The sequence below is a fragment of the Gracilinanus agilis genome, chromosome 5, assembly GCF_016433145.1.
Source record: "Gracilinanus agilis isolate LMUSP501 chromosome 5, AgileGrace, whole genome shotgun sequence".
Taxonomy (NCBI): Eukaryota; Metazoa; Chordata; class Mammalia; order Didelphimorphia; family Didelphidae; genus Gracilinanus; species Gracilinanus agilis.
In genome coordinates this window covers 165,765,972-165,790,795 of record NC_058134.1, presented here as the reverse complement: position 1 = coordinate 165,790,795, position 24,824 = coordinate 165,765,972, and the positions used below count along the sequence as shown (strand labels likewise).

The following is a 24,824-nucleotide window of genomic DNA, read 5'->3' as shown; positions in this document are numbered from 1 at the left end:
AGGAAAGGGTGGGAGCCCAATTCTGGAAGAATCCTGATAGCATGTGAAGGAAATGCATATGTGTACATTCTATAACTGTTGCTGGTTGGCCCACCATTTGGGTGGAAGGAGTCTTATTCCTCCTCCTCCATTGACTGCATCACCATTGTTGGCATTTTTGCAAAATCTTTTTTCCATCCAGGGGCCTCACCCTAAAGAGAGCCTCAAACTACTTGTGTCTTCTCTTAAAGTTGGAAGTTCTTAAAAGAAACAAGCAAACAACAAAGACAAAACAGCTCCCCTTTCCTGATAACTCACCAACCCTGAAAGTTCTTGCTGGTAAGGAGTGCCTTAAATCATCATTCTCTCCTTGGATGAGGAGAGTCTTTTGTAACCCTCCAAGTCTGAACCCTGGGTCGCATTACAGAGATTCACCATAAGTTATGTGACACCCATGTAAGTTATTTGTATGTCCATATGTGTTTGTCACAACTTGCAAGGAGATATGACTAGATACTACCAAAATCTTCCCCACTCTTCTCCAAAGACATTTAACTCCTACCATGGAGGGGTGCAGGAATCTGGGGTCACAAAGATGTTTCACTCTAATATCCCCAGAAAGAGGACACTGAACTGGAATTATATCTGTCTCCAAAATGTTGCTAGCCTAGGGGAAATGACTATAAGTTCTGATCACTCTCCTGGTCACTATCTCATAAGAAAGCAATGTTCCAAGTTCTAACTGCAGGCTTGAATTCCTTCTCACTAACAGATTGTTACACAGAAGTCATCACTAATATTGAAAGCAAATAAATTAATTTATCTAACCTTATAGCAAACAATTAGAGGAGTTAGAAAGATTGAACTCTGCTAGACAATACTAATTGAAAATGAACTCATCTGGGAGTAAGATGTTTCAACTTAACTGACATGCAAAGAGATTCCCAAATTTCACCCAAAGGGAAATTCCCCAAAGTTTCTGTTGTGGCAAATGAGATATAAGGAACATGTCCAGGCACTGGGTCCTTTAGATGTTGGCAGCTTTCCATAGTTCTCTTCTCTCTAAGGGACTCTCCCTGAAGAGAGTACAGAGTCACGTGCGTCTTTTGAAGTTAGAAGCCAGAAGATAAATCCTTCCCCCAGCTCTTACCAAATGCTGCCCTTCATTCAGGCAAGTCATTTTGAGTGATAATTCTTTCCCCCAATAAAGAATTTTATGCAAATGCCCAGGCTTGAAACTAAAGTTAAAGAGGTAAAAGGGAAGTGGGATAGAGTAGTTGATAGAGATCTGACCTTTACACCAGAAAAAGCTGATGTCAAGTCAACTGTCAAAGATTGTGAGTTGCAGAACAGGTGCCAATCTGCACTGGAAAGAATATGTTAAGCCACTGGAAATTCTTGATTCATATGAAACCATAGTCCTAATCTAAAAATTAAAAGTGGAAAGGCATTGATGATTTCTGAGCAGAGAAACCCAATTCATAGCTTAGGAAAATTCTTTAAGCAAAATAGAGGATGGACTGGCAAGAACAGAGTCAAAGTAGGAGACCTATTAGTTGACTATGATAATAGTCCCCCCCAGGGGGACCCTTACCACTCCTGGGCCAAGGACGGTCCTTAGCCCTGATGAAAAAAAGGAGGAGGGTTGGGCATGGGGCTAGCAACCCCACCCTGTAAAAACTACATCTGCTAAAGAAACTGCAACCCAAAGTAGGGGCAGCTGGGCTAGCTCAGTGGATTAAGAGCCAGGCCTAGAGACGAAAGGTCCTAGGTTCAAGTCCGGGCTCAGACATTTCCCAGCTGGGTGACCCTGAGCGACTGTGTGTCCCATTGCCTACTGGTTGTGGCCCTATGCTCCTAGAATGGAGTCCCAGGATAAAAAAAAATGATAATAGTCCAGGGAAGAAGTGGTAAATGCTTGAAATAGGACCAAAAAATTAGGACAGAGAAAAAGCCATCAGATTCAATAATGAAGAGAAAGCAGTTTCAACCCAGTGGTGGGGAAAGCAGTCAGTTATAAGGATTATAAAGACAGTGGTTGATGAGAACAGGAAAGCCACAAATGCAGATTACACTTTCTTGTGTTTTAATAGTGAAAGGAAAGGTTAGGGAGAAAGTAACATTTGAGTGACCATCAGGATCCAATTTAGATATTCAGTAAACTTTTTTTTCAGAATGAGTGATTCTGGAAAATACATGAACTTTTAAGAAATTTTAAAGTAAAGAATGTTTTGAAAATTATATATATATATATATATGTATATACATATACATATATATATATTTCAACTTGAAGAATTAAATAATTATTTATATAAACATGAAATTGGGGCCACAAGACAGTTCAATGGAAAGAGCACAGGCCTAGAGTCAGGAAGACCTGAGTTCAAATCCAGTCTCAGATTCTTACTGACTGCAATTTTGGATCAGTCACTAAACTTCTGTTTTGCCAGGAGGCAGCACTTGAGTTCAAGTTTGACCTTAAATGCTATCTGTGTGACATTGGGCAAACCTCTTAACTTCTATTTCCCTTAATCCACTGGAAAAGGGAATAGAAAACCACTCCAGTATTTTGGCCAAGAAAATCCCTCAAACATTATGGTCCCTGGGGCCACAGAGAGTCAGAAGTGGCTGAAAAAAACCACAACAAACATAGAAATGATTGTCTTTTGAGATAAATGTTTGTTTTATGAGAAAATCAGTACCCTATCAATAGGTATTTAAACAAAATCTGAATAACTCCTTCTTGGTATATGTGGGGAGGTGAAGGGAGGAAGGTAAAAGGAAGGATAGATAGGAGAAAGGAGAGAGGAAGGTAGAGGAAGAGAAAGGACTGCTGTCCCAGCCCCGGCAGGGGGAAATTGACTGAAGCCCTTTGGGGCTCAAATAAAAGATCAGAGAACAACTTAGAGTTTAGAATAGCTGGGATTTATTTTAATAAGAAAAGGGAAGGTCTAGGGAAAACTAGGAGGTAGATAGAAGGGGGAAAAGGTACTAAGAGACCTACTAGTCAAGAGCTCTGCAGGGTTCAGGGTAGAAAGTGTCAGCCAGCCTCTGGGCTCGAGAGACTAAAAAGGCACCAAAACCCTCTCCCTTATGCTTTCTCCAACACCTCCCATAAAGGAAGTGGGAGTTGTCAGGAGAAGTTGTAGCAGGGAGCCCTAGGAGACTATATCTTAGAGTAATTTTAAATGACAGATTCCAAGGAAGGAGCAAATGTTTCGGGCAAAAATTGGGCTCATTTCTAATTCTCAGAATATTAAGATTTCCTATCTAAAAAAATAGATATCACTTTAGTCACTAACTAGGCTCTGCTGGTTTACAAAGATATTAGAATAATTTAATTTTTCTGAGTTTTGTTTCCCTTTTTTAAAACATGAGATCTATAAACATTTCAATATCTAAAATTCCATTTTCACTTAACTTCTGAGTTAACTATTACACTTTGAGCAAAGGATATTTGGATGATAAACTAGTATTTTATACTATTATCATCTAAATTTTGGACCTTTCCCAAATGGAACCTCATTATGCTTGAAGTCAGAAAGACCTGCATTTGAATCCTGTCTTGAACTCTAATTAAATATAAGACTTTGGCTAATTTTATTTAATCACCTTGGACTATACTTTTGTACATCAGTAAAATAAGGTGACTAGACTTAAGGGACTCTAAGGTACTTTTCAGCTCTGATCTATGATTCTATGACCCCAGATTATTCATGTTCAATGTAATGAAGCTGAATATTTGAATGAATTTTAATCCCCCTTTCTAAATGGAAGGATAGAGAAGTAAAAGAAAACAAATAATATTTACATTTTTCCTTTCAAAATTTTAAGATGCTTTTTCTTTTTTCAAATGGAAAATAACCATCAGCAATGGTCAAGAAAATAATACAGGGATAAATACAGTGAGAATATCATATATTTATTTCCCTCATATTTGTGGTCATCTTTGATTTAAGTTTGTCCAAAAGAGACCTCACTTCAAGAAATTCCATCTAATGAATTTATCTGGAAGGCATTTTGATGGTATCTGCCACAATATGTGGGACATTTTGGAAGATCTTCCCCTAAATTGTGGGACATTGGTTTGATTGTGGCTGTGCAACTGTTCACAACACTGAGCAAAGCAGGAGGTTTGGAGCAATAGTTTGGGGTTTTTTTTCCCCTCTGTAGACCTGTCTCTTTTCAGTTATACTGAAGTTATACCACTAAGGAATATACCACTAAGGAATGGCTTAGCATAAGCCATGATCATGGGTAGGTTTAAAAGGGTAAAGATGATCATTTGTAAACTAATAAAAAAGTCACAAGGAGGCACATTTTTCTTGGTTTCATCACCTTTATACAAATAGTGGGGTACTTCCGGGTTAAGGTGGCTGCAGAGTAGAAGCAGGGCTTTTAATTCTCCTAACCGAGTGATACATGTTACCTAAAAAGGACACAAAAACCAAACCCAGATGAACAAAGGGGCCCCATAAAAGGGCACGACATTGAAGGTATGTGGGATTTGGGCATTTCCATGCTATAAGGGAGGGAAATAGCTTTCACTAAAATGTGAGCTGATCAATCTGCCCCCTACCCACACCCCACCTACAATCCCAGAGCCAGCCCAGGAGAGTTAGAGCAAGCTTGGGACATTCACTAGGTCACTAAGTTCTTGGCAACAAAGTGGGATCACCATGGGCTGGCCCCTGAGAGCAGCAAGATTTAAGACCCCAAGAGGCTAAAGAATGCGGACTTTGAGCACAGAACTTGTGTAGTCCTAGGGCACAGATCTAGAGTGGAGGGGTGACAGACTGTGGAAGCAGTGCTCTTAGACTTGTAAAGGAGCCTTGGGCAGAGAGCAAGCAACTGGACAACCAGGAGGCTTGACCCTGAGAACAGCTAGACTTGAGACCCCAGGAGCCTAAAGAGCACAGACCTTAGGTACCAGGATAAAGCTGAGAGGGGCAGCACTGATCTGTGATTCAGGCAAAAACTGCTCCACAGCTCTATACACAGAGAGTCTGACTGTCTCACCCAGACTTCCAACTGAGAAGAAAAAACCAACATAATAATGGCAAGGAATGCCTAAGAACTAACCAAGAGAAAAAACAAGAGGAAAGCATTGACACTTGATAACTTTTACAAAGAAAAAATCCAGCCAACAGAGCTGAAAAGAACAAATAAGGAAAGATATCCAAACCTTCCCTAAAAAATGAAAACTGGTCAAAAGGTCTTGAAGAGTTCAAATCTGAGATATTGAGAAAGATGGAAGAGATTTGGCAAGAAAAGTAGGAAATAGCTCAAAGGGAAATTAACAGGTTAAAAGACAGAAACTCCCCATTAGAGAAAGATGCTCAAAAATCAAACGAAATGATAAGAAAATTGGAGACCCTAATTAAACAACAGGAAACCATGAAAAACAGGATACACCAAATTGAAAAGGAAAGCCAGTCTCTAAAGACCAGAATTTGGCAAATAGAAGCCAATGATCTTGCAAGACAGCTAGAACTAATAAAGCAAAGTTGAAAGAATGACAAAAAGAAGGAAACATGAAATATTTCACTGAGAGGATGACAGATCAAGGAAACAGGTCTAGAAGAGACAATTAGAGAATAATTGGTCTTCCTGAAAAAACAGAAATTAATAGAAATTTGGACAACATATTACAAGAAATTATCTAAGAAAACTGCCTTGATGTTCTTCAACAAGAGGACAAAATAGACATTGAAAGGATCCATAGATCAACCTCTACAATAAACCCTCAAAAGTCAACCCACAGGAATATAATTGCCAAATTCAAGAGTTTCCAACTTAAGGAAAAAATATTGCAAGAAGCCAGAAAGAGACAATTCAGATATCAAGGAACACCAATCAGGATTACACAGGATTTGGAAGCCTCCAACGCTAAAAGAATACAAGGCATGGAATATGATTCAGAAAGGCAAGAGATTAGGGTCTATAACCAAGGATTACCTACCCATCAGAACTGACTATATACTTCCAGGGGAAAGTATGAGCATTCAACAAAATAGAAGATTTCCAAGTATTTGCACAGAAAAGACCGGGACTAAATAGAAAGTTTAATATCCAATCACAAAAACCATGAGAAACATGAAAAGATAAATAAGAAAGAGAGAGGAAAGAAAGAAAACTCATACTTTTAAACTTGCTTCTTTAAGGCTGTAAATAATATCAAATTATTTGTATTCCTATATGGAGAAATGTTATGTGTAATTCAAAAATTGTATTCAATATTATAGTAAGAAGAATTACCCATAGGGAGAGGTTGGAGTACTAAATGGTCTAAGATGATATGGAAAAAAAAAACAGGGGGGAAATAGAAGATGGCACCAAGAGAAACTTGAAGGAATAAGAAAAAATAGGATAATCTATACCACACAAAGAGGGCATGGAAAGGGGAGGGGGTGAATACTATTATAAGAAGGAGAGGAAGAGAGCATTAATAGGAAATACTTAAACCATACTCTCAGTGGAATTAACCCTGAGAGGAAAGAGTAGCTATATCCATTTGGATATAGAATTCTATCCAACCCTATAGAGAAAGTCAGAAGGGGTAAACCAAGTGGGGAAGTAGGGTGGGGAGTTCAAAAAGGGATGGGAGGACAGGGGAGGGAATTTATTAGGCCTTAAAAAATAAAAAGAGGGGAAGGGAAGGAGTAGAAAGGGAAGTAAACCAAGGGAGGGGATAAGGGAGACTATTGTAAACAAACCACTGTTTTAAAAGGAAATAGTGTAAGAAGAAGGGGCAAAACTAGGAGAGGATATCAAAACATTGGGCAATATCCAGCTGATAATTATAACTCTGAATGTCAATGGGATGAACTCACTCATAAAACAGAATCAAATAGGAGAGTGCATTAGAAACCAAAATCCTACCATATGTTGTCTACAAGAAACACACATGAGGAAGGTAGACATACAAAGAGTAAAAATAAAGGCTGGAGCAAAATCTATTGGGCTTCAACTGAGAAAATGAAGGCAGGAGTGGCAATCATGATTTCTGAAAAAGCCAAAGTAAAATTAGATCTGATTAAAAGAGATAGGGAAGGTAATTAAATCCTGATAAAAGGCAGTATAGATAATGACGAAACAACAGTACTCAACACATATGTACCAAATGGTATAGCATCATTCAAATTTCTAAAGGACAAACTGGCAGAGATCAAGGAAGAAATAGACAGTAAAACTTCACTAGAGGGAGAACTAAATCTTCCTCTATCAGATCTAGATAAATCAAACCAAAAAATAAATAAGAAAGAGATAAGAGAGGTAAATGAAATCCTAGAAAAATTAGAGTTAATAAACACATGGAGAAAAATAAATAGGGACAAAAAGGAATACACCTTCTTTTCAGCTACACATGGTGCATTCACAAAGATTTGACTATGTACTAGGGCACAGAAATATGGCAAACAAATGCAAAAGAGCAGAAATAATAAGTATAACATTTTCAGATCATAATGCAATAAAATAATGATTAGTAAGGACACATGGACAGGCAAATCAAAAATTAATTGGAAATTAAATAATATGATTCTCCAAGATGAGTTAAAGAACAAATCATAAAAACAATTCATAATTGAATTGAATTACAATGATGGTAGACATCCTACCAAAACCTGTGGGATGCAGCTAAAGCAGGACTCAGTGGGAAATTTATATCCTTGAGTGCATATGTTAACAAACTAGGGAAGGCAAAGATCAATGAACTGGGCATGCAAATCAAAAAAACTAGAAAGGGAACAAATTAAAATCCACAGTTAAAAACTAAATTAAAGATTATGAAAATTAAAGGAGAAATCAATAAAACTGAAAGTAAAAGAACTATTGAATTCATAAATAAGACCAGAAGCTGGTACTTTGAAAATACAAATAAAATTGTCAAACTACTGGTCAATCTAATTTAAAAAAAGAAAGAAGAAACCAAATTATCAGTATCAAAGATGAAAAGGGAGAACTCATCTCTAATGAAGAGGAAATCAAGGCAATTATTAAAAATCATTTTGCCCAATTATATAGCAATAAATATAGCAATCTAGGTGATATGGATGAATATTTACAAAAATATAAATTGCCTAGATTAACAGAAGAAATAGAATACTTAAATAATTCCATATCAGAAAAGGAAATTGAACAAGCCATCAAAGAACTCCCTAAGAAAAAATCCCCAGGACAAGATGGATTCACAAGTGAATTCTATCAAACATTCAAAGAACAACTAATCCCAGTACAATTTATTTGACATAATAAGCAAAGAAGGAGCTATGCCAAACTCCTTTTATGACACAAATATGGTACTGATCCCAAAGCCAGGTAGAACAAAAACAGAGAAAGAAAACTACAGACCAATTTCCTTAATGAACATAGATGAAAAAAATATAAAACAAAATACTAGCAAAAAGACTCTAGCAAATGATCATGAGGGTTATTCATTATGATCAGGTAGGATTTATACCAAAAATGCAAGGTTGGTTCACTATTAGGAAAACCATTCACATAATTGACCATATCAACAAGCAAACCAACAAAAACCACATGATTATCTCAATAGATGCTGAAAAAGCCTTTGACAAAATACAATACCAATTCCTATAGAAAACACTAGAAAGTATAGAAATAGAAGGGCCTTTTCTAAAAATAATAAATGATATATATTTAAAACCATCACAAACATCATCTGCAATGGGAATAAATTAGAAGCATTCCCAATAAGATCAGGAGTGAAACAAGGATGCCCATTGTCACCTCTATTATTTAACATTGTACTAGAAACACTAGCTGTAGCAATTAGAGAAGAAAAGGAAATGGAAGGTATTAAAATAGGTAGTGAGGAGACTAAGCTATTACTCTCAGCAGATGATATGATGGTCTACTTTAAAAATCCTAGAGAATCAACTAAAAGTTAGTGGAAATAATCAACAACTTTAGCAAAGTTGCAGGATACAAAATGAACACACAGAAATCATCAGCATTTTTATATATTTCCAACACATTCCAGCAGGAAGAGTTAGAAAGAGAAATTCCATTTAAAATCACCATAGACAATATAAAATACTTAGGAATCTATCTGCCAAGATAAACACAGGAATTATACGAATACAACTACAAAACCCTTTCCACACAATTAAACTAGATCTAAACAATTGGAAAAACATTGAGTACTCATGGATAGGACGACCTAATATAATAAAAATGACCATCCTACCCAAATAAATTTACTTATTTAGTGTTATACCTATCAACTTACCAAAAAACTTTTTTACTGAATTAAAAAAAATTATAACAAAGTTCATTTGGAAGAACAAAGACAAAGAATATCAAGGGAAATAATGAAAAAAATATGAAGAAAGGTGGCCTAGCAGTACCAGATCTTAAACTGTACTATAAAGTAGTAGTCACCAAAACAATATGGTACTAGTGAAGAGACAGAATGGAGGATCAGTGGAATAGACTTGGGGTAAGTGACCTCAGCAAGAGTCTATGATAACCACAAATAACCCAGCTTTTGGAACAAAAACTCACTATTTGACAAAAACTGCTGGGAATACTAGAAAACAATATGGGAGAGATTGGGTCTAGATCAACATGTATACCAAGATAAATTCAGAATGAGTGAATGTCTTGAATGTAAAGGAAGAAACTATACGTAAATTAGGTGAGCACAGAATAGTATAAATGTCAGATCTCTGGGAAAGGAAAGATTTTAAAACCAAGCAAAAGTTAGAAAAAATTACAAAATGTAAAATATATAATTTTGATTACATTGAACTAAAAAGTTTTTGTACAAACAAAACCAATGCTGCCAAAATTAGAAGGGAAGCAAAAAATTGGGGAAAAAATCTTTATAACAAAACACTCTGACGAAGGTCTTATTACTCAGATTTATAAGGAGCTAAATCAATTGTACAAAAAATCAAGCCATTCCACAATTGATAAATGGGGAAGGGACATGAATAGGCAATTTTCAGATAAAGAAATCAAAACTATCAACAAACACTTGAAAAAGTGTTCTAAATCTCTTATAATTAGAGAAATGCAAATCAAAACAACTCTGAGGTACTACCTCATACCTAGCAGATTAGCAAACATAACAGCAAAGGAAACTAGTGAATGTTGGAGGGTATTTGACAAAATTGGGACATTAATGCATTGCTGGTGGAGTTTTGAATTGATTCAACCATTCTGGATGGCAATTTGGAACTATGCCAAAAGGGCTTTAAAAGACTATCTGCCTTTTGATCCAGCCATACCACTGTTGGGTTTATACCCCAAAGAGATAAGGATAAAGACTTGAAGAAAAATATTTATAGCAGCAATCTTTGTGGTTGCAAAAAATTGTAAAATGAGGGAATGTCCTTCAATTGGAGAATGGCTCAACAAATTGTGGTATTTGTTGGTGATGGAATACTATTGTGCTCAAAGGAATAATAAACTGGAGGAATTCCATGTGAACTGGAAAGATCTCCAGGAATTGATGCAGAGTAAAAGGAGCAGATCCAGGAGAACATTGTACACAGATACTGATATACTGTGGTAAAATCAAATGCAATGGACTTTTTTTCTAGCAGCAATGCAAGGATCCAGGACAATTCTGAGGGACTTATGAGAAAGAACATTATAGACATTCAGAGGAAGAACTGTGGGAGTAGATACACAGAAGAAAAACAACTGCTTGATCACATGACCTGATGGGAATATTATTGGGGTTGTAGACACTAAATGATAACTCTAGTCCAAATATCAATAATATGGAATTAGGTCTTAATCAATGATACATGTAAAACCCAGTGGAATTGTGCATTGGTTATGGAGGGGTGAGGAGGTTTGGAGGAAAGGGAAAGAACATGAAATATGTAACTATGTGAAAATATTCAAAATTAAAATTAAAAAATAAATAAATACAAATACAAATAATGAATGCTTGCATTTATTAACTATACTTAGGTTTCTACCCCCCTACTATTTTGTATGAAGAATAGAGTCTACTAAACCTTAATCTTTTTTTAAACCCTAATATCTTTTATATATATATATCATCCTATATTAATTTTATTTGTTACAGGGCTAGGCAATGGGGGTCAAGTGACTTGCCCGGGGTCACACAGCTAGGAAGTGTCTGAGGCCAGATTTGAACCTAGGACCTCCTGTTTTTAGGCCTGGTTCTCAATCCACTGAACCATCCAGCTGCCCCAAACCTTAATATTTTTGAGCCAGTCTGGCATAGAACCTGAGACTTGGAATCAGGAGACTAAAGTCCAGATCCACAGAAAGTTATGTGACATGGACAATTCATGTAAGGCTGCAGAGTCACAGGTCCTTCATCTATGAAATGGGGATACTTATATCACCTTCTTAACAGGAGTATTATGAGAGTGATTTATAAGTCTTAAAGTAGTATACAAATATTTGCTATTATTGAGTATGATTGGGAATGGCATATTATCATTAATGAAAGGCAACTTCAGAAAGTTTTTTTTCTTTTCGTGATGAAAGGGAAAATTATTGTTTATTTTTGTTTGGATCTGTGACAATACAGACTTATTTGTCTTAAATTTTTTTTAATTTTTTTTTAAATTTTTAAAAAAATTTTCCATGATTCCATGATTCATGTTTTTACTTTACCCTTCACCCCCTCAAACTGCCCCCCCATAGCCAATGCACATTTCCACTGGTTTTAACATGTGTCATCAATCAAGACTTATTTAGATATTATTGATAGTTGCATTGGTGTGGTCCTTTTGGGTCTACATCCCTAATCATGTCTGCATCAACCCATGTTTTCAAGTAGTTGTTTTTCTTCTGTGTTTCCTCTCCTGTAGTTCTTCCTCTGAATGTGGGTAGCATTCTTTCCTTTAAATCCCTCAGAATTGTCCTGGGTCATTGCATTGCTGCTAGTACAGAAGTCCATTACATTCCATTTTACCACAGTGTATCAGTCTCTATGTACAATGTTCTCCTGGATCTGCTCCTTTCACTCTACATCAATTCCTGGAGGTCTTTCCAGTTCAAATTGAATTCCTCCAGTTTATTATTCCTTTGAGCACAATAGTATTCCATCACCAACATATACCACAATTAGTTCAGCCATTCCCCAATTGAAGGGCATATCCTCATTTTCCAGTTTTTTTGCCACCACAAAGAGTGAGGCTATAAATATTGTCTTAAATTTTTTAACTCAAAATATTGTGTATATACATAAATATTTATACAAATGTATCTACATATGTTCCTCTAGATTACATAGCATGTAGCATATAACTTTCTAAGGATTTCAATGAGTTTTACAAGTATTATCTCATTTTATCCTCACAACAGCACTGGGAAATAGTTGTTTTATTGTTTCAGTTTTAGAAAAGCAGAAACTGAGACAGAGAGATTATATTACATACCCAGGGTCATCACACATATACATATATACACACACTTATAGAGAAAAATTTAAAAACTGAAGTGTTTAGGACTGTGATTTGAACTCGGATCTTGATTCTAGGCACTAGGCTAATAGTGATGAACATTTTAGTGAGTGAGTACCCAAACTGCAGCACTCACACTGCATGTGAGCCACCCCTTGACCCCAGATAGATGAGGGAAAAAAGTATTCCCATTGGGCTGCTGTGCAGAGGGGCAGATGATGAGAGAAATGTCCTCCTGCATGGTGGCGAGGTGGAAGGGGACAGCCCACTGTGACACACATGCCATAGGTCCATCAACATCGCCCTAGGCTCTATCCAATGTACTGTCTATATGTCATATATAATTACATTGTTAAGACCAATTCCTTTTGCCTCCAAATTACCCCAAGCAGCATTGAATATGGACTTTGTTATCCTGCAGAACTGGTACAATCTTTAGGAAATGCTCAAGACTCTGTAAGATTTATTTTTCTTCCTGAGAAATTGAGGTTCTGGACAATAGGGATGGGATTTGTTTTTATTTTTGTTTTTAACTTGACATTCCTGCTGAATTTAATTATTTGCCACACCCCATCCCAGCTAAGAAAATATAACCTTTATTTTTTGGCTTTTACATTTTAAAAGAATTTTATTTTCTTAAAGTAAATAAAATAAAGCAAATTCTGTAGCAGGGAGGTAAGAGGTGTAATGGAGAGTGCACCAGTTACAGAAGAGAAGGGCTTTGATTTCAACTTTGTGACTCTAGCTGTGTGTCTGTCCTTGGGCATGTTACATTTCTCATCTTCATTGGCCTAATCTATAAAATAAGGGGGGAGTAGTCCAGATGATCTTGAAGGTCTCTTTTGGCTCAAAAACTGTAGGCTGATTTTATAAGTTTGAAGTTCAAAGAAAGCAAAGATAGATCTGTGATCCATTCTTGTTTACTAGCCACAAACCATCTTCTGTCAGATGATGAGAAACAGAGATGCTTTTTGCTTCTATAAGATATATGCATGTAAAATCTCTTAAGGAAAGGAAAAGGATGATATTTAGGCTATAGTTGATTTTCTTTTGCTTTTTCAATTGAAATTATTTTACCAATATGCCAAACAAAATTCTGTCAATGGAAAGGAAGAACTGAAAAACTTGTGAAGTGAGGTAGACAGATTATGAGGGAATTTTTGAGTTTTGCTATTATTTGCTATGAACTTGAGCAATGAACTGTTGCAAACAAATGCTATATGTTTTCCCATTTTGAAACTATATTTATATACATATATATACACACACTTTTGTAGTTGCAGGCGAAATAAGCACAAAACTATTAAGAAGTACATGAGAATAAGTGAAGCTTTATTCACTTCAATGCAGAAAGGTACCAGGTAAGTCTATGTATAGCTATTATATTCGCAAGTAGTAAAAGTTTTGCTTCTATCTGCCTGCCTTTTCTCATTTTCTCATTTTTTTGTACTAAAATTAAACCTCATAGTCTCCTCCTCTAATTTTCCTTTTTAAAAATATCTTACAAAACCCTTTTTTGCTTTCTGTCTTTGGGGAGGTTGGGGGTGGAGGGCAGAGCAGTAGAAAGATACAATCAGACCTCAAGTATTTTGCTTTAAAAGTACTATCTTCTACTCCTCTCTCAGGTTTTATATTCAATAGCTATGGAAACTGCTAGCTTTAAATTGATCCTTCTCTTTAAGTTTTCTGGATAAGTCATAGTGTAGGTAGGACATGCTGTAGTGGTGTGATTTTATGGGTGCTGAGCTTGTCTCCTCCCCTCCTTACATTCCACACACTTGCTGGTTTATGAAATTATATAATTATGGATTGTTCTGTAAAATAATGGATTTGGACTAGATGATTTCTTAGATCTCTGCCATTTAAAAATTGTATCATTCTAGTCCCTAGGGTGAAAGGGAAAAAGGATTGGTATTGGTTGGGGATCATTTGTAGGTTTTCGTAAGGGTTCAATCAAAACACTTGAGGTCTTCTAATGCTCTCCCCTCCTCTCCAAAAAAAAAAAAATGGAAAGCCAAAAACTTTTTTTTTAAATTTTAAACCCTTAACTTCTGTTTATTGACTTTATAGGTGGAAGATTGGTAAGGGTAGGCAATGGGGGTCAAGTGACTTGCCCAGGGTCACCCAGCTGGGAAGTGTCTGAGGCCGGATTTGAACCTAGGACCTCCTGTCTCTAGGCCTGGCTCTCAATCCACTGAGCTACCCAGCTGCCCCCAAAAACTTTTTTTAAGAGAACTTAATGAGGGGAATTGGAAAAAAAATACTGTAAAGTTTAAGTAATTTTAATTTTAATGCAAAAAGTGAGGGAAGAAGGTGGAAATATCTGTGGCATTCACATTTTGTATAAATTGAGTCTTCACAGGTCATCTGAAGATAAGGAATTTTGCCCTAGTTTGGCACCTGCTATCTCTGTATCCCTTTCATTCTCCTCCCATGACCCAATAGGATTCTTTAATTACAAATTGGCAGAATGTTATGTCTGTTTTTCTACCACTCTAGTTCTAATACTCCTAGGTAAGTAGAGGAGCCAGTTACACCTGTCTGTCCTCAAGTCAGGTTCTATTTTCAGAGAGATAAGGACAAAGTTTACAGGAAGAGAGGCTTTGTCTCCATTTACTTGTGGGCTGCCTATTGTGTACCCAGGGTGTGTAAGATTCTTCAACAGAAACCTGCTCATTTGAGGATACAGGTAAAAGACTGAATAATTGGAGGTGGTCGTGGTAGTCTTTTCTCAAAAGGCTTTACTATTTCCCCTTTTCATTCTTCACCCTTTAGCCCAAATTCCCAAATCTGACTGCTTCCCATTACCGGATCTTATCTTTTCCACAATCCCCTACAGGTCTAGAAGTGAGCAGAGTTCATCTTGATATTTCCAACACTGAATGTGTGTTTGGCTTGTCCAGTTGCTGGGTTAGATTCCAAGCTTGAAGCTTAGGAAAGCATAGAATATTAGCCATCCTCCTCATCTTCCCCCACACCACAGAGACATATGAGTTTTCAACGCTTACATTCAAAAGAGAATTAACAGATGCTCCCTAAGTCATCATGTTATAGGGGCTGATATAGTCCGAGAGAAAACTTAAGAGTCGATGTGCACTGAGCCAATGTTCAAGCAGGGCTTTCCGACGTCCCTAAATCCCTGATACTGACAGTTTAGGACAGGCTGGGATGATGAGTCTTTTCCACCGCTGTTACATGGGTGTTCAAGTATCTGTGTGCAGGATTTGTGGGAGGAGATAAGGAGGAGAGAAAGGTAATCCCCAGTGGTTTAACCAGTAACCCCCCCACCCCCCGCCTTCATCCAAAAGAATCGGTCTCTCCCGGGACAGCTGCTGCGGCCGCACCACAAACTTAAAAGCCGCCCTCCCGTACAGAGCGTGCCTCTCCACACCACCCGCCCCTCGCACAAGCTCCAGCTGTTGCCACGCTTGGGGCTAGTCCCGGCACGGCGTTTGGGGGAGCAGCAGCGCCCTCTGCTTTCGGTCCCCGCCTCTGCAGCAGCTGCCGCCCTCCTCAGCCGCCTGGGCCGCTGCCGCTGCTTTTGCAGCCGCCACGGCTCAGCCCCAGCTTCTCGCCCCGGCTGACCGAGAGCGAGGTGGAGCCCGGCCATCCCATCGGCTTCCAGCTTCGGACTTGCGGCTGTCTTAGCGCAGTTTATTCCCTCTCGCTTTCGGCAAATACGGCAGGAAAAGAAGAAAAAGAAGGGGGGGAAAAAGAGGAAAAGATCACAGCCAGGTAAAGAAAGCGCATCCCGGGTCACCTGCAGGTGGGCTGTAGCACACTTCTAGCAACTTGAGCTCCAAGACCGGTTAAGTAGGGGAGCAGGGCGGGGAGCACTGCTAGGTCCGGAGCTAGGGCACAGAGCCGAAACCCCCACGGCCTGGAGCGTAGTGTAGATAAGGGAGCTCAAGCTGTAAGGACCAGGCTAAAGCTCCCGTGATCCGATGGGTGAGAGACCTGTGCTCGGAGGGAGAGCGCGGGTGCCGGAGTGTGGGACAGGAGGCTTTGGGGAGGGCTGTGGAGAGGAAACTCATCCGTCTGGGGGGTGCCTGATCATTTAGAAAAGTTACTAGTTACCGAGAATGTTATACAGAGTTTCCATCTGGAAAAGAACTTCACTTACTCTATTCTCAATGCCAAGTCACAGCTAACCTGTTCTCTAATTAACACATGCGCTACAGGTTTCAAGACCAATAAAGTAGTGTAGAAGACAGTAAGAAGAGGTTTTTGCTCCCAAGTAGATTTCTTACCCTTCTTTAAAAAAAAAAAAATGTTGCTAATCCAGAAGTTGTGTGTGTATGTGAGCGTAATTTGTCATTATATGTGTGTGTTTGTGGGGAGAAGGGGGGTGGATGCGAGTGCTGATAAAATCGGTATCTTTAAGGTGAATTGCAACAGTCAGATTAGATTGTTAATGGATGCTTCCTAGTCTGAGACTGACAGTAGAAATGGAGTTAGACATCTGCCACATGCCTGCTGCTGGGGAAATGGAAATAATGGCGAAATTCCTTGGGGATAAGGGGAATCTCTCTCTCTCTCTCTCTCTCTCTCTCTCTCTCTCTCTCTCTCTGTCTCTCTTTCTGTCTCTCTGTTTCTGTCTCTGTCTGTCTGTCTCTTTCTCTCTTTCTCTCTCGCGTCTTTTGAATGACTTGCATGTGGCAGGAACACATGAGTTTCATGCTGGGGCTGAACCATAAATTTATACCCCGGGCAGTCTGTAAGCAGCTTCCTCTGTACACTCCACCGCAATTTGACACATTAATTCACTCACTTGGTCTGAGCTCATGCAGATATATGCCCTGGTTGACTTTCCTTCCCTAATGAGTTGGGTTATCCAGTATTCCTTTCCCTGAAGTGATTGTTGCTTTTCCCCCTCTCACACTAGCCGGCCTGTTTCCTTAGAAATGGACTTGACAGAAAGGAGGAAAGGAGGTGTTTGAAGTTATGGAGATCTTTTCTCCTCACTTGCCAGCTAACTGGGGGTTTCACCAATGCCATAGGTTCTAGGACCATAACCCAACACGGGGCTTTTTCTTGGAGCCCCAAACGTTAATAACATATCACCAAGCCCTTCTGGAAGGCAAATGCTAAAGTTACTGTTTGTCTCCTAAGTCACTCCAGAGCAAAAAATGGAAATAAGCTAGCAGGTTACTTTTAAAGCCTCCAACCAAAAAAACAATGGGTTCCCAAATTCCAAAGCTAGGACTACTAGCTTTGAATCCCTTCTGGTTCCCTCAATTTTAAAATGGTGTTTGTGTATCTATGTATGTATGGATGGGCTTATGAGGTGGAAGAGGGATCGTCCTCCAGAAAAAAAAAAAAAGTTTAAATCTTAGTATTCTTAACATTTATTCCTGTTAACTGGAGAGAAGAGCTAGAGCCACTTCTTACTTGGAGAAAGCCCTGCTTGTTGATATGTACCCATAGCAACAGGAAGGACTATGACAGCAGCCTGTACCTTCCAAAACAAGTACAAGGGGTGAGTGTGTGTGTGTGTGTGTGTGTGTGTGTGTGTGTACACTATCACACCCATTTATCTTACCAAAACAAGTGTGTGACACACACACGTTTTGGTAAGATAAATGGGGAGTGGGGAAGGAAGACTTCCTATTTCAAACTATAGGAATCTCTACCCTTTTCCCATTAAGGAGTCCACTTCAGGGAACTAGATAAGTAGGAGTAATCAGAGTTGGAATTAAGCAGGAGACAATTAAAGGCAGCCAGAGGTAGTTGATAGATTTATGGGGTCTAGAGTCAGGAAAGCCTGAATTCAAATTCTGATTCTATAAACTTGCCTACGGTCATATAAAATCTTTTAACCTTTGTTTCCTTAGTCTATAAAATAGGAATAGTAATAGCTAGCATTTATGTAGCTTTTTTGGTCCCAAGAGGCAGAAGGCTAATTTTTATCTACAGTTTACAAATGAGGAAACTGAAGCCAAGATGTTAAATTAGTTCCCCAGATAAAAGAACTAGTGTATGTCAGAATTTGAACTCAGGCCTTCTGAGTAGGAAACTTAAACTTGACATCACTTACTTGCAGTTAACACCTACCTCTGAAGGTTGTGAAGCTCAAATTAAATAATGTATGTAATGTGATTTACAAATCTTAAAGTACTATTCCATAAAGATAATTGTAAGTTTTTATTATTTAGCTCTCACTGTTATTATTTAGCTTTTAGTTTATTATTATATACATAAACAAACATGAAAAAGGACCCTTAGTGGGAAAAGTTACTAATTTCCATTGCTAAATTTTGAGTAGGAATCTGTTAATGTATAAAATGGGAAATCCATACTCAATCCTACTTTAGTCTTAATAGATCATCCGCAGCTCAAGACTATATACTAAAACACAAACTTCATGTTTTGCTTATACCTAGTAGGTATATTTCATTTGGGCACATTGGAATCCTAAGTCTACCACCAATGACCTATGTCCTATGAGTTCAATCCATACAATACTCTTTTTGAGGTAAGTCTTTGGGTGGGTTATTTGAGAATGTTATTTCTAGGATCTTGCTGCACTATCCATATGGGGAATTGGTCATTCAGTGGAGGTCAGGGCAAAATGCAGGTAGATCAAGACTACATCCATATTTGGATATGGTGGATGATGTTATTAATGCCTTCTTCAAGTTTTATTAGATATTAAAGGACTAATATTTATTAAAGGGGAAGAGGAATTTGACCAGGAGACAGGAAACCTGGATTCTCTTCAACCTGCTAGGTTTTTTGTGGGGTTTTTATTGTTTTTTTTTTTAAATCTGTTACATGAAGAGTTGGGTTAGATAAGTATTATGGTCCCTTCCAAAGTCTTAGTAAATTTGGATGAAGAGAGTTTTTAAAAATATTTTAACTGATTACATAGCAAGGTAATAGCCAGAAGTTGTTGGAGGAAAAAAACACCCACCGGGATTCATGTAGCTTTCTTCCAATTAGGGGCTTCTTGACCTCGGTACCTAAAGTAATGACTGTGGGTCAACTGTACTAATGTGCCCTAGTAAATAGCCACTTGCCCCTTCATCTAAGAAGAATAATGTGATTTATGATGACAGAACAACAAAGGATATGACCCCCTTTATTTTCTTGCCTGTGCCCATCTGGAAAGAAAAAGGTTAGTAAAAATGCCTGACACTAAGGGATTATTTTAAAAATGTTTATTATTAGCAATCTGTGTTTATACCTAAGAAAATCCATATGAGCAGAATGGCCAGAAGCTAGGGCAATAATTGCACTGAAATTCTTTCTGTATTTAACCAACTTTTTTTTTTCATGTAAATCAATTGACCTATTATATCCTGTCCAGGTGTTAGCTAGACATGCCTTATATCTGACACAACTAGGATATTTGCCTTTTTGGTCATTGATTTTATTGGTTTTTATCAACATTTACTGGTTTTATATTTGCAGAGAGGAGGAGCTGCGGTTCCATTTTTTGCAGTTAGGGTGAACAAATCAGCGTAAGGCTCACATTAGAAGAAGGTTTGACCTAAAGGCACCTACTGTAGTTATATTATAATCACATAGTCTATTTTTTCCCTTTAAATGAGGAAAGATATTGTTTGGGGCTGTAGCTAAATGAGGACAGGAAGGACTATAATGCTTGGTTTTATATGTGCAAAGCCTGTATATGCTCATTAAATTGGAGTAGGAACTTTTAAAAGTTTTATCTTTTTCCTGTAGAAGATTATAAATACCTGTTTTCTGGAACTGCCATTAGTACTGAGTTGTTTAGTGCCTGCTTATTTTTTTATATTGTCACTGACTAGTTACTGATATTTTTATTGTTGATCCTAAATATAAACTCCATAGCTTCAAGGTAAGAAAAAAAATCTTCATTCTCCAGAGAAGAGATAGTTCTCTAGCACTTGCTCTGATTTAATGTTTTCTCAGTGTGCCCAAGTTTAAAAAAATAACTTGTTTAGCTAATTGAAAAAATGATTACACTCAAATCATAGTGTACTACCTTTAGGTTATTAGTTATCATAACATATTGCTTAGGAAGCATCTCTGGGTATATATGAATTCATTTAAAACAACAGTAATAAAAGCAATTATCCTTCCCTTAAATACTGTGAGCTGGATGAAACAGCCAATTAAAATTCAGGAAGAATTACAATGAAGAAGTTAGGTGTTACAGGATAAAGCTCAGGCACTACACTCAGAAGGACTCAAGTTAAATTCCTGTCTCAAATGCTTAATACCTGTGTGGCCCTGGGTAAGTAATTTAACCTTATTTGCCTTAGTTTCCTCCTCTGTAAAATGAGCCGGTGAAGGAAAAGACAAACCACTGTAGTATTTTTGCCAAGAAAATCCAAAATGGGGTCACAAAAAGTTGGAAATGACAAAACAACAACCACTGCAACAAAGGGTTTACAACATGTTCACCTCTTAAACCAATAACATATTTTAAATCTTTAAAAGAAAAAAAAAACAACCTTTTAATCTATATGGATTAGAAAGGAACCAAGGGCAGGTTTACCATCTCTGAAACAGATCTATAACAATTGTCATTGAGTAATGCGATACTCACATATATTTGTATACAGCTACTGGGGGAATTTGTTTTGCTTGACCATGCATATTTGTTACAAGAAATTTGTCTTGCTTTCTTTTCTTTTCAATGAGGTAATCCATGGGGTGGGAAGAGAGAAATTAGATTTCTATTAATTTAAAACAAATAGAGGGGTAGTAGTCGTGGGGTTTACTACAAATGTGAAATGTTGCAGGCCATTTCAGATGAGGTCACTGTATTATTAGCTTTACTGAATTGTTTTACTTTATTATAAGAGGCCTCTCATGAAGTGGGAGTACTCTATAAATGTTTGTGATATGAAAACAAAACACATCAATAAAATTTTAAAAAGAAGTAATTAGGACCCACTAGTGAAATAGGTAATTATTTACATAGGTGCTTTATTTCTTAGAGCTTTAAAGATATATGTGCTCCCAAGTTGGTAAGAATTTTCCAAACTATCAAAAAAGTCAAATCTGCTGGGAGAAGAAAAGGAGAATTTCCTAGACTTAGCTAGGATATCTCTGACTCTGGCTACAACATCATAATTAGAAAGAACAGTAAACAACAGTAAAAGTAAAAGATATAAAAATAAATAAAGCTGTTGGACACCTTTTTTTCTTGAGCAGCAATTATGAAAATGTTTTATTTCACCCTGTGAACCTGGGGGAAAATCAATAATCAATTCCTTGCTGCCTTGATAAAAAGGAATGATGAAAATGCCCACAAACCTATATTCCTTCCCTGGTCCAGAACTTGTCACAAAAAAGCTTCCTATAGTATATTGTTTTTCATTGCACATAGTAGGTCTTTAATATTTGAATATGTATCCAATGGAATTCTGACAGGACTATTCAGAATTTCATTCCACTTATCAAATCTCCACAGTGTGTCTTAAACTTTTTATTTTATTTTATATTCTTGAGATCATGAAATCATAGATTGAAAGACTTGAGAGACTTTAGAAAAATTCCACTCTTTCATATCTTAATCAGTGAGATTGTTACTTAATAATTTAGTCATTTTTGTGAGCTATAGGCCCTCTCTCTTAAGATCTCAGTGCATACAAACTCCATATACAATACTTTGAGCATACTCAGAAGTGAATAAATGTTTGTTACCTTTAAATATTTGTTGACTGCTGCTTTTGTATTGTGACCCTTAAAACTAAGCTTCAAGATCAAGGAGATCCTGCCCTCTTGTTTTAGATATTATACTCACTTAATTAAAAAATAGCCTTTGTTTTCTAACATGAACTTGTAGGTCAGAAGACAATGTACTTAAATCTAGTTTTTGTTTTGTGCATTTTCTGCAAAATGTAACATTTTGTTCTTTACTCACTGACGAAAAGGTTATTGTCAGGTTCAAATTCTATAAGCAAAGCTGCCTGTTTTACTTTTTACAATGGCAAGGAATCATAAATAACATTTATGTGGTTTTAGTATGAATATCTTGCACAGAATAGGGCCAAAAGATACAGAAAAGTCAAGCACTTATCTCAGGGAAATTCCATAACAAGTGATCATTGGTTTCTAAATACAGTCACTTTGAATCTGTATAAGTGTGATGACAACATGCTGTATAAATTGTTTGTATCTATTATTACAGTTATCATTATGTAAATGTAATTATGTTTTTACAACCTTGAGATAATAATTTTAAGTATTTATTTTATTTCATTAAATATTTCCCAGTTACATGTAAGAAAAAAATTTTAATTGAGTTTCAAATTCTCTCCCTCTTTCTTTTTCTTCTCTCCTTGAAAGGGGAAGCAATTTGATAGAGATGAACAAATTTAAGGAACTTTTAAAGTCTGACTTGGGGTCATCGAATTTGAAATGAGAAGAAACTGTAAAAATCATCTAGTGAAATCCTCTGATTTTATATAGGAGGAAACTAAGGCTTCAAAAGGTTGCCAATTCCATGCAGCTAGTAAATGAAATAACTGGGATTTGAACCAAGGTCTACTGACTCCGAAGCCATTGCTTTTTCTTTTATATTACACTATAAAATGTATTTTCAGTTAGTTCATCTCCCTGTTAATAATATTTAACACTTGTAGAGCAACAATCTAGTTTTTAGCTACTAATCTTTCCCTTGAAAACCTTAGATTGTTTGATTAATTCTTAGCAAGCCACAGTGAGCTAGCTGACATGTAATATTATCCATGTGTAGAAACCCATAAAGTGGAGAACAGAGAATTAAGTGAACTAGGGTCAATAGACCTTAGTGTGAAAGTGGGCTCAGGGGAGGATAGTGAAAACTATGTTTGAAAATATGGTCTGGGACCAAGAAATGAAATAAAAAAGGCCAACTGAAAGCTTGTAGACTGTTAAGAAATATCACAACTTTACATTATGAATATTTTCTTCAAGAGAGTCTAAACACATTGGATTATTGAATAACTGGCAACAGTTAACATGTATGTTAAGTATATCTTCCTGGGTATAGGCTCTTTAGAATTATTTGCCTGTATACAATCTTTTTATCATTTGATTAGAGAGAAGGTTTCCGTTGTTTTGGTTCAGTCATTTTCAGAAATGTACAGCTCTTCCTGAACCCATTTGAGGTTTTCTTGGCAAAGATACTGGAGTGGTTTGCCATTCCTTTTCTATTTCTTTGTACAAATGAGAAACTGAGGAAGAAGGGATTGAAATGACTTGTCCAGATCACACAGCTTTTAAGATTTGAACTCAGGAAGATAAATCTTTGATTCAAAACCTGACACTATCTACTGTACCACCTAGCTGTCTAGAGAAAAGGTAGATATCAAATTAGAAGAAAGACTAAAGATGAGGAGATATACTTATGATCACAGGAGCTTCAATCAAACCCAATTAAACTAAGAAACATTGAAAATAGTCTAAGTAAAGATACTGACCATTTCTTTGAGAACTGTAAAGATATTGTAGGAAGGGTGATATCCCAACCCTTATCTCCAGGCAAGTTTGTTTAGCCTTTCCTTAAAAGATGTTGAGATCATTGTTAAGGCTTGATTTACTCAAGACAGTAAAGGTTCAGGTTGTTGACTTCACTTTCTCTTTACCTGAGTACAAAACCAACACAAGGAGCTTCAGAAACTCTCAGATGCAATGATGGACAAAATGATGGGCAACTCAGGTGAGGATGTTTTGCTCAGTTTAACCATCTGGAAAAATACTCTGCACCTGTCCTAGATGATGATCTTCATATTATGCCTAACTAATCTTTGTGGTAATTGTTGAATGACTTATAATTGTCTCATTTTTCCCCAATGTCACATCTAAACTGTTCAGGCACTGTCCTGAATTCAGCCTACCCATTCTGAATGCAAAACAATTACCAGAAAAAGAAGATTGATAGAGTTAAGAAATGTTTTTGACTAGAAAAGTGAACTTAATCTGATTAAGAAATGACATGCCATCCAAGTACAAACTAAGTACTAAATACAAGCGAATACAAATCAGTAGGAGGGAAGAATGACAGAAAACTGAAATTAGTACTGCCTCACAAAACAGTGAAAAACAATTGAGGAAAAAATGAGACTGCAGAGAATTTGTACATGAAATCAGAAAGAAGATAACAAATACAGACTTTAAAGTTACATTGTAAAATGAAGTGGGTACATTATATGACCTCTGAGGTTCTTTCTATTTCTAAATCCATGATCATATTACCTTGTGATCTAATATTAAGGTCAACAGTAATGGAATCTCCATGTTTGGATGCAACTTCTTCAGCACCATGCAGAGTATATGAAGAAGTAGAAATGCCTCTTAGGAAAGTGAAGTAGGTAGGAGTGACTGGACAGATACTGGAGGTAGCTGAATTTTAATCACATTAGTAGGGAAGCTTCCCCTAAAAGCATTATGATCAGAAATTAAGCACTTCTGGGAAAAAATGATCAGCTTTCAAATTATAAGTTT

The 24,824-nt window shown here is 37.0% G+C and overlaps 1 protein-coding gene across 1 annotated transcript in view; it reads left to right on the top strand.

Moving 5' to 3' along the window:
- The first annotated feature begins 15,801 nt into the window (after positions 1-15,801).
- SEMA3D (semaphorin 3D) overlaps positions 15,802-24,824 on the top strand; it is a 231,629-nt gene continuing 222,606 nt past the window's right edge. Inside the window, exon 1 of the mRNA XM_044677285.1 lies at positions 15,802-16,136. The gene's annotated coding sequence lies outside the window, so the exon portion shown is untranslated. The remainder of the gene's footprint in view (positions 16,137-24,824) is intronic.